The sequence below is a fragment of the Seriola lalandi genome, unplaced genomic scaffold (genome assembly GCF_002814215.2).
Source record: "Seriola lalandi dorsalis isolate HSWRI2012SDOR001 ecotype SW California unplaced genomic scaffold, Sedor1 jcf7180002053606, whole genome shotgun sequence".
Taxonomy (NCBI): Eukaryota; Metazoa; Chordata; class Actinopteri; order Carangiformes; family Carangidae; genus Seriola; species Seriola lalandi.
Genome location: NW_019524159.1, coordinates 123,664 through 133,684, shown reverse-complemented (window position 1 = coordinate 133,684; position 10,021 = coordinate 123,664).

Genomic DNA, 10,021 nt, shown 5'->3' with positions numbered 1-10,021 from the left:
GGGGTCCCACATGCGCACTGTGTCAAATGACACATCAGATCGACATGTACAACAACACTGGTTCTGTTGGAGGTTTCTTCCTGTTAAAAGGGAGTTTTCCTCCCCTCTCTCGCCAAGTGCTGCTCATTGTGGGAACTGTTGGGTTTCTCTATATAACATTGTAATGTCTTGACCTAAGCCTGTAAAGCTCCTGTAGTTAACGTATGTCATGATTTGGCACTATACAAATTGAACAACACAGTCAAACACATGTACAACAAGACGATGAAAGTACAGTCTGAAGTTAAATTGACACGAACATTTTTGCCATTGACACAATGTGGTTGTCAAGGTAGTGCAGTTCAGAGTTGAATAGACATTGACAAATGTTTGGTCACATGTTCAGTTTTGTTCATGTTTTTGGCACAAGTGGAACAACTAATGCTCGATCAGCACATGTTAGGACGATGTGCTGTTCGACCGCGTTGGAAAACATAATTCTTAATAGTTATTCCAAACGGCCACCACACTGGCAGGCAGAGTGAAAGGCAGCCTACACAGAAAAGGAGCAGATGTGACGTTAAGAGAACCAATATTTTTCCACTGATAGTCTATAAAATGCCAATATGAAAACAATGGGGCAATGGCAAACGGTCACTTGTAGTGATGAACCTACAGTAAATTATCACCTGAATCTGCAGCTCCAGTTTTCAGCAAAAAAAAAAAAAGCTCTAAAAAAAAAACTTATCGTTACAGTCCCAGTTAATGATCAGCTGATGAACACAGATTTTAGCAGCTAAAGAGCCAAATATTTCCCTCTGAGGTTGGTGGAGACCAAAACAGAACTTAAAGAGAGAACATTGGACCTATATTCATTAGGTGACCAAGCAACTGTTTGCTGTGGGTTCGTCACTTTGCACTTCATCGTTTGACCCATTGTTAACTTAAAAAATATTGATTAGTCCAGCTTTAAAGATCCTCTCTCTGAGTAAAAGTCTTCCTTTTCGATTTTACTATATAAAAAGAGAAGTGGCATCAACTTATATTAAATTTTGGATGATAAAATGCAATCCTTAATTTCAGGGAACAAATTAACTGCTTCCAGGAAGAACTTTAAATGCTATTAAAATGAATGATACCTTAATTTTTGTGTCTTAGTCCAGCACTGCTCCTGCGCCTTCGCTGCTGATAAGCTTTTTAAAGCTGACAGCGCAGGATCACGGCTATCTGGTAAATGGAAATGTGATGAAAGCTACCCACACTCAGCGGATTGCTTTGGCTTGCATCACTTTGCCTTCTTGGCTGAATTAGTGCTTACTAGATGGTAATAAAACAACCGTGAGCTCTTACGTTGAGTTCAGGGTGAAGGCGGCACAGTGCAGACCTGTGTAGGTATATCCACAGGTCCTGCGTGGGTTTCAGGTTCGTCACAGAGCTCATCAGAGTCAGACCTGTCCTGGTTTTAATTTACTGCATCCCTGGAAGAGAGCACGGAACATCACCTGCATCTGGTTTGCACTAACAAATCAAACCCAGTTGTGGTGGGAGGGCACAGAGTTAACCAAAGTAAGGACTGAAATCTTTTTTTTTTTTTTTCTTGGAAGGTGGGAGTTTACAGGTTGTAAATATATATTTATGTGTTCTGGTCCTCTGGTTGTGAGGATAAATCACAGCAGGGATCAGGCTGGGAGAAGGCCACAACAGGCCAGGTAGCAGCCAGAGCTGAACACAAAGAATAGAGATGAGGTGTTGTCGAACATGAGGTCACTGAGGACAGCAAGGCAGCAGACAGGATCGAGTCACCGTATATGTTTCGGAAAACTGCAATGGGTGCAGAAAGTGAAAGATGAGATGCCATTTGATTACTTAACTGTCAATACTGTGGATGTAGTTTTTAGACAGTCAACATGGTAACAATAAGTAGTGCGTGGTTGTTACTGTAATCAGAACATCATGCAATAAACATTGTAGAGCATTTAGGGATATGGAGACTTATGAACCCTCAAACCATCATGTTAATTGACAAAGAGCAGCTTTAGTTGAAATCTTGGAAAGCATGGATTGTGCTCATGTGTTTGCAGCACACTGTAATTTACTGCAGCTACAGTTTATTGAAATTGATAAAATATTTGTTTTCATGGTTTTCTCTTCTGTCGAGACCTTATCTAAGAGGGGAGTGTTATTGTTTCACAACATGCAGACAGCATGGATGATGACATCAAGGATGAAAACGTCTCTTTATGTTAGCATGTTGTCATGGTAACATGATCATACAATTGAGGTGTGTCAGGTATACAGCGCAGTAGTGCTGTCGTTAATATTGGAGGGTTTTGATGATCAAAACAAAAGCATGCCTTGAGCAATTAAAGAGGCTATTTGTGGTTTCTTACTGGGAGCAGAGATGATTGTTGCTTGATAAGAGCTTCCGCCATCATTGCATTGCAAGATAAAGGGTTATAATAGCAGCACTATGTCTTCTGGGCAGATTGGAGGCTACAGTTGGTCAGCGTGCTAACTCCAGCAGAAGAAAAGACTTGATAGAAACAAGAATTAACATTGGTGCTGCTTTCAACCACTGGAGACAGCTGTTGGTGAGTAAAGGAATGAAGTTTGATGCTGAGCTTGCAACATTTCCTCTAGACTGGTAAGTAAACAGCTGTTAATTCTTACGTTGACTATGCAGCAATAACAAAAATGACAAATAGCTCCTTTAAGATGACAGTATATTTCTAAGCAGGTTTACAGTTTTAATTGAAAGTGTTAATGTGGCAACATTTGCTTATAGCACAAAACACAAAGTAAAGCTGGGGCTGTTATTTTGTTAAGATGTTGTTGTTTGTTTCTGTCTGGAACAGAGTGGAGGATGAGAGCTATGTAGCGCGACTTCAAAAGTGAGTTTAAAGGTCCCATATTGTATAAAGGTAGATGTGCATGTGTTGTTTGATTATAGATCAGGTCTATGTTCTATATTAATACTGTGAAAGTATCAAAGTGCTCAGTCCTCAGAGAAATGCACACAGCCTGAGCCTTAAAACCAGCCGTCAGGACTTCTGGAACTTTGTGATGTCACAACAAAGCAGTCACCAAGCCCCGCCCACCTGGACCCACCATCCAACCTTATCCTCTAAGATTGGATGTTGGTTTTAGAGTGTTTTACCTGAAATCTGCTATATTTTTATTGGATCACTCAGAAAACAGTTGGCCAATCAGAAAAGAGGCTCAGAGCCTCCTCTCTTCTGATTGGCTCACTGACCTGTTGTCACTAGAGCTGCAGAGAGAAGCCTGAGAGAGGAGATGTAAATCCACACTGAGATGCTTTTTGGTTCTTAAAACCACAAATATATCTTCTTATGGATCAACACTAAAACACAGGAAGAGTGTAAAATACGGAACCTCCTCCTGATCCAAATTACTTGGATTTTGTATTAATCATTTTTCTACAACTCTGAACTCCACATAAACTGCTCTGTTTTCCTTTTCTGTCAGCTCTTAACACAAAAAGTTTGATTCCCCAGTTTACAGAGCTTTGGAGGACAGGTGCAGGTCACACATTTCATCAGTCCAATCAGTCTGTCAGACGCCGCTGATCCTCCTCCTCTCAGACTAAATTCACTTAGCTATTGACTATCGAAGGTAAGTCCTTATTAGCCTCTTTTATTAACCACTAATTATGCTTCAGACAGCACCCAGCTGTTTGCACACTGCAGCTGTCCCTCCAGTTAGCGTCCGGGGCTGTTTATGTGTGTGTGTGTGTGGGTGGATGAATGGGTAGGGGGTGGGGGATTAAATGAGCTTGTTGGTCACCTGAGGGTGAACTGTGCTATAACATGAAAATGTGCTGTTGAGGGCCCGAGAGTTTTCAGCTTGTCGCCTCATCACTCTTTGCGCTCAGAGTTACAGCAGGACAACATCCCAACTGGAGTCGATCTAAAGAGAGGAGCAGTGTTTTTGTTTCCAGCTTTGGGTTTTGGAGAGCACAACAGCGACAGAGTGAAGTCCTGAGGCTGAGTCACTCTCTCCTCCTGGTTACGCCGCTTTGTGTTATTTGTTTGGATCCATGTGCGTCTCAAATTATACACCTGACCCTCCTCTTTTCCCTGCAAACGCACACCAACGTTTGATGTGAGGCTCATTTAAGCTCTGACCGGCACATGTTTTCTACATGACACAGGCAACCTCTTCCTGCTTCGCAAATCCAAAATTCCACCTCTGGCTTACAAGTCTAGCAGAAAATAACTTCTACAGTGAGCTGGTGAACGGAAAACAACCACAAGCATCACGTATGTCGGTGCGATTTCAGTAAACTGCTCTCCTTCTCTAAATTGGCTCTAAATTCTCCACCACCACCCAGCATGCTGTCTGCAGAGGAGCAGCCAGGTCTGCTCTCATCATCACCCACCTGGTTAGCAGCACCCTCCCCCACCTCACAAAAAAAAAAAACCCCAATAGTCTGCTCTCCACAGCAGGCTGCCAGGCCCCAGGCCGGGCCGCAGGATGGAGAGGTGGAGGGGAGGATGGATGGATGGAGGAGCAGGGGGAGGGAGGGGGTTGTGTTGGTGTTGATTAGAGGATCAGAGCCTTTAATGATGCCAGGTGGCAGTGGGAGGGCAGTCTCTTGACTCCAGTCCAAAGACTTCGATTTGGAGGTGTGGTGCGCACTCGGAAGTGTACACACACACACACACACACACACACACACACACACACACACACACACACAGAGGTACACCTACTGGTGAAGTGCGTGGTAGGGGAGCTCCTCTAAAAGGCTAAGATACTTTTGATTGATTGAGTGATTGGCAGATTCTTCAAGCAGCATTTTCCCTTCTTCAGGATGGATAGAGAGAATAATGTGACCCAGACTGCTGCTTTAAACTTTCATCCAAATTTCAGAGTAAATTTTCTAACAAATATAACATGGAACCAACCTGCATAAGCTACTCAAATACTGTATAGATCCTAAACATTTGGACAGTTACATATTTTTTGTTCTTCAGGCTCTGTGTTCCAATATATTCAGTTTATAATAAAATAATGGATACTACAAGACTCAGCGTCAGAGTTTTAGTAGGTTACATCAAGATAGAAAGTGTGGGAGGTACAGCACTTTCAACAAATATTCTCCAAAGTTTAAAACAAATACATAGGGTCTGGACTGTATTTAATTCTTGAGAGTTGCTGCTCATAGACATAAAGGAAAAGTTCATTCTTTGTTTTTTTAATTGCACAATAATTAGTTAGCATTTTTGCACTTCCTGTGGGTTTTTGAACAGGTTTTTGGTTCAACAAGTTCCTCCAATCCATACGAGCATGTCGGTCGTTTGTTCCTACCGTCAAATACGACCCAGAGGAGTGTTTCCTGATACAGCGCCTCTACTGGCGGCAGGAGCAACAAGTCCTCCGACACTCTGATACGACCCACAGTAGTGTCTCCTGAAATACCGCCCCTACAGCCGCATGCATATTTATTATGGTAACCATGACAACTGAGGCCCGGTGTCATGGTTACCATAATAAACGTGACTGTACTGAAGGTTGCCATGGTTACTATAATAACGGTAATGGATTGGTATTGTTTAGGCACAAAAACTACTTGGTGAGGTTTAGGAAAAGATCATGATTTGGGTTAAAATAAGTACTTCCTCAACATCAGATGATCTTTGTTGTCATGGTTACAATAATAACAGCAAACGGTCATGGATAATAGAAACAATATAAACTACTGGATTCACATGGGAATCGAACACTGATTTCCTGCGTCATGTTCCTGTGTTTTGTTGACCCGACCTCATCCAAACACGGACTTTGTTGCTCTTTATACTACGTCACCGCACTTTTCCCTTTGCTCCTGTCTTACTTACTACGACCACTAGATGACGCCTAGCAACAAAACGTAACTATGGGTCATAATAACCTGCTGCACAAACGACCGGTCTGCATGTTTTTCACAGGAGGACAGTCTCTTTTGGTTGGATGCCTGAAATAAGATCAGTGGTGGACACAAGCGCAAGACATTTTCACATTTTACTGTTAAATTCCTTTAAGCTTTTGCGTGTCTTAGAAAAGGTTGTTGCAAACAAGTGGCTAAATGAGACTGAAGAGGCTCTCTGTGACATTAAATGTTACATACTCACCAGTCCGCCTTTATAGACTTGTGCTTATACTCGCGCCTCTTGCAAACTATTACTAACTCTCAAAGAGTGAAGGCTTTTGTGGAACAGCTAAGAGCTAAATCAAAATACAAGTTAGATGTTTAGTGGTGGTGACATTGAAGTCATGTGACTGTGGTGTCGTCGGTTTATAGCCTAACATTAGCTTTTTACCTGTGGCGAGTGTATTTAGGCTTCAAAAATCATAACGTGGTGTTCATTAGAGATGATTATCCTGCTGAATAAAAACGTGTCAGTATCATGAACGTTTGTTTGTTGCAAAGTTTATTTTCTGCAATAATCCAAAAGCCAATGGAAAAATCCACATCGGCCTTTTGTCGGGGGAACCAGGGTGATGCTAACTTCCACACTACAAAAATACGTCATCACTGCAGCGATCTATTACCTCTAACTAAATGCCAGCATAACCTAGAAAGTCCTTTGTCAGAGCACAGTAAGCCAACAGAACACGTAAAAATGCTAAATTTGTCTAAAGGAGAGCACACATGGGAGCCCCGACAGGCAAGTAAGATTTTTTGTTTGTTTGTTTATTGTTGTAATACTCATTTCAGCCCCAAGAGGCTGAGGTGCACCACCCCTGTTTAAATTTACTATTAACATTCATGTTTCCTTCCAGGTGATTTTTAATTTCTCCAGGCACTCAAAAGAAAAAAAGAAAACTTAGAAAAAGGAGCCTGGAAATAAAATGTTTTTTCTTGCCTCTCAGGGCTTCACAGATAAAGAAAAAAACAAAAACCTTCCATAGCATACAATTCAACAAGAAGAATAAAGTTTCCAACAATAAATGAATCATGAATTAATAATTACTTGGGTTACTTGGGCAGGTTCTTTCAAAGACTTTCTCCTATAATTAGTACCAGTTTAGACGGTTCGTTTTCCTAGGAAAATAAGTAGGAAATTATTACGACATTACAGATCCGTAAAATGAATCAGGTTTTTTTTCTTTCTGCAGTGTTTCTGTTTGGGAAAAAGTTTGCTTCCTAAGTTTCATCTGTCAAGATTTTTGATGGTTGGTCCCTGTGTTTTATAAGTATTTCTTTATTAACGAACCTCACTGCAACACAAGCAGTTTTTATTGAAGGGGCTTTTAGTATTGACATTTATATGTGGGAAAATCATCCTATAAGTGGAATTTGAGTGATGATTATTTTGTCGAAAAAATCATTAGTGACAGGTACCCAGTTTTATCTTTCCATTTAAAAGTCAAAGTGGCTGCGGATGAAAAAGGTTAATTCCATCATAAAACTGTGGAATAAAGTCTAAACTTCTGTGCAGCTCACACTGAAGTGTGTGGTCCGTCTTTTTCCCTCCAGCTGAGGAGATTCAGGTGGCACAGAGTCTCCATCCAGCTTTAAAAATGACTGTCCGGGGCTTGGACTGCGAACAGGAAAGACACAGCGAGCGAGGGGACCTGAGGCACGTGGCTGCGCTCCACATTATATAAATCCACACCACTTTTATGGGCTCCATCAGGGTAGAGATCTAAATCTGGGTTAACAAGCATAGCTTACCACTAAAAGCCCAGGGCACCAGAAAAGAGAAAAAAAGTTTTCTTTCTGAAATTCATTTCCCATAAATCATCTCGACTCAGTCTTTGAAGTGGCTTTCGTAGACTTTGGACAGGAAGTGTTGGGATTAGAGCTTTTTTCCAACCTGAAGAGAGAAGAGGTGAGGAATCAGGAGAGGAGAGGAGAGGAGAGGAGGAGAGGAGAGGAGGAACCCATAGCTCTATTGTGATACTGAGTGCAAGTGATAATCCACACATAAATAGAAACTCCGAACAAAAAGGAAACACAGCATGAAGAAGAATATGTGCTAAGCCTTATTTGGTCTCTCATTGTTCGCTGCTTGTCATCTTCTGTGGATTGAGGAGAGGAAGAGAGGAGGGGAGGGGAGGGGAGGATTGCCGTTGGGCAGGCATGCCGCCAAATGCAAATATTGTGGAATAAATGGTGCTAAAGCTCAACTGTGCCACTTTGCACCTAAGCCTGTGTTGAATTAACACTGTTATCATAAACAAAACATTATGTTAGTGTGGAAGTGGGCTGAGCGTCGGCAGATGGTTAAGAGCATTAGGGAGATACCTGCCAGCGGGCGCTTTTTCACCCCGTTTGGGCTATTAGAATTCACAGGCGACTCATGGCTGCAAGAGCGCCAGTGGCATATGGCCCAGTAAATATTGACTGATATTTTAATTACCCCTTGCATAATCTAATAATTAATCACGAACATTACAGTTTCACCCTTCTCCTGTACCGATACAAAGGTGCAAAGCTTCAAAATCCCTGTGCGGAGGCTCAGGATGAAGCGCAGTCACGTACTATGGTGTTATAACATTATATTGTTTTATCATTATTACTGGTTTATATTTAAGCAGGATGTTCATGTTGCCGGGATGAGACGTTTTGAAAAGGTTGTGTAAAGCATCGTCACTGCCACTAGATGTCGCACCACACCACCAGCATCTCAGATCTAAACAAACGTTTCCTCTGCCACACCTGAAGCCCAGTGACACTAAAACACACAAGAAACAAGAAGCACGACTCAGTAAAGTTACCATGTGAACACAAGAGCCAACAAAAAAACCCAAAACAATCCAGCCACAACCATTAGCCCGGGCTAGCATTGCTGTGATCTGCTCCACAGCAATGCTGACACTAAGCCAGCTAGCGATAGCAACATTTGCCAAATGCAGTCATAATATCGGTAACAGTAGGTTACACATGTGACATTATTTAGCCATAAAGTTACTTACACATGGAGGAGAAGCAAAGCCAGCTCTGAGTCAAGCTGGAGCCTTTAGCAGCTCATAGGCTTTCCATCTCAGCAAAGCCAGACCACTATTGGACTGATCTTCTGGGAACAACTGGATCAATGACACTGACGGAGCTGGTAGTCCTCATCACCAGTCCGCCTCTGCTCTGGTCTTATTTCTTTCTTTGTTGGAGGCCATTTTAGACAAAAACGTGGTTTATTCAGTGGAGGAAATTCAGGAGAGTGGAATCCATTCTTCAGGATGCAGAAACACATTACTTCACTATTTAAATAATTTCATATCTAGTCTAAAAAAATACCTGGTCACTGTTAACAGTCCAGTCAGAGAGCTCAGGTCATCAGGTGGTGGTTTTCTGACTGTACCCTGAATAAGATCCAGATCTCATGAGTTACTTTGGTCCTGGTGGTTGACGACCTGAGCTCTGCCACATATGTGTCCACATTCAAAGAAAAACTTCTCTATTTTCTCAGGCTTAAGATAAATGAAAGTGATTTGCCTGCAGCTGTCACGCAAGTGCAGATGAGTAAAATGACATTTCCCTCTGAAATAGAAGAGTAACTCAGATATTTGTTTTACTTAAAGAGTTGGTTTATACAACCAAGAAATTGGACAGGTGCCAGTGGAAGAGGAACTCCTTGTGATTTTCTCTAGTCCACCAATTTTATTAAATGTGCTTGTGAGGCCTGAACTTCCCTGCAGGAGTGTTTTACAGGTTTTATGTGACACATAAAATTTTACAAGGGAATCATTCAAATTATTTGAACCGAATAAAAACATTTTTTATCTCACAGGAAATTGATGATGGAAGTATTTTCACCAAAACAAAAGTCCCTTTTTAAAAAAAAAAATAAAAACGCACTTCTCAGTGCTGCTAAAGAACTAAAATACAGTCAAGCAAATACAGATCTATGCTCTCTGTTTTTTTTTTGTTTTTTTTATGGCTGACCTCTCTGTTCTATTCTTCTAGTGCTCTCATTACATCTGTGTGTGTGTGTGTGTATTAACAGATTGTGCTGCACAGGTGTGTGTGTGTGTATGTGTGTGTGTGTGTGTGTGTGTCATGGTGTTTTGCATTCATGTCTTTGCATACTGTAAA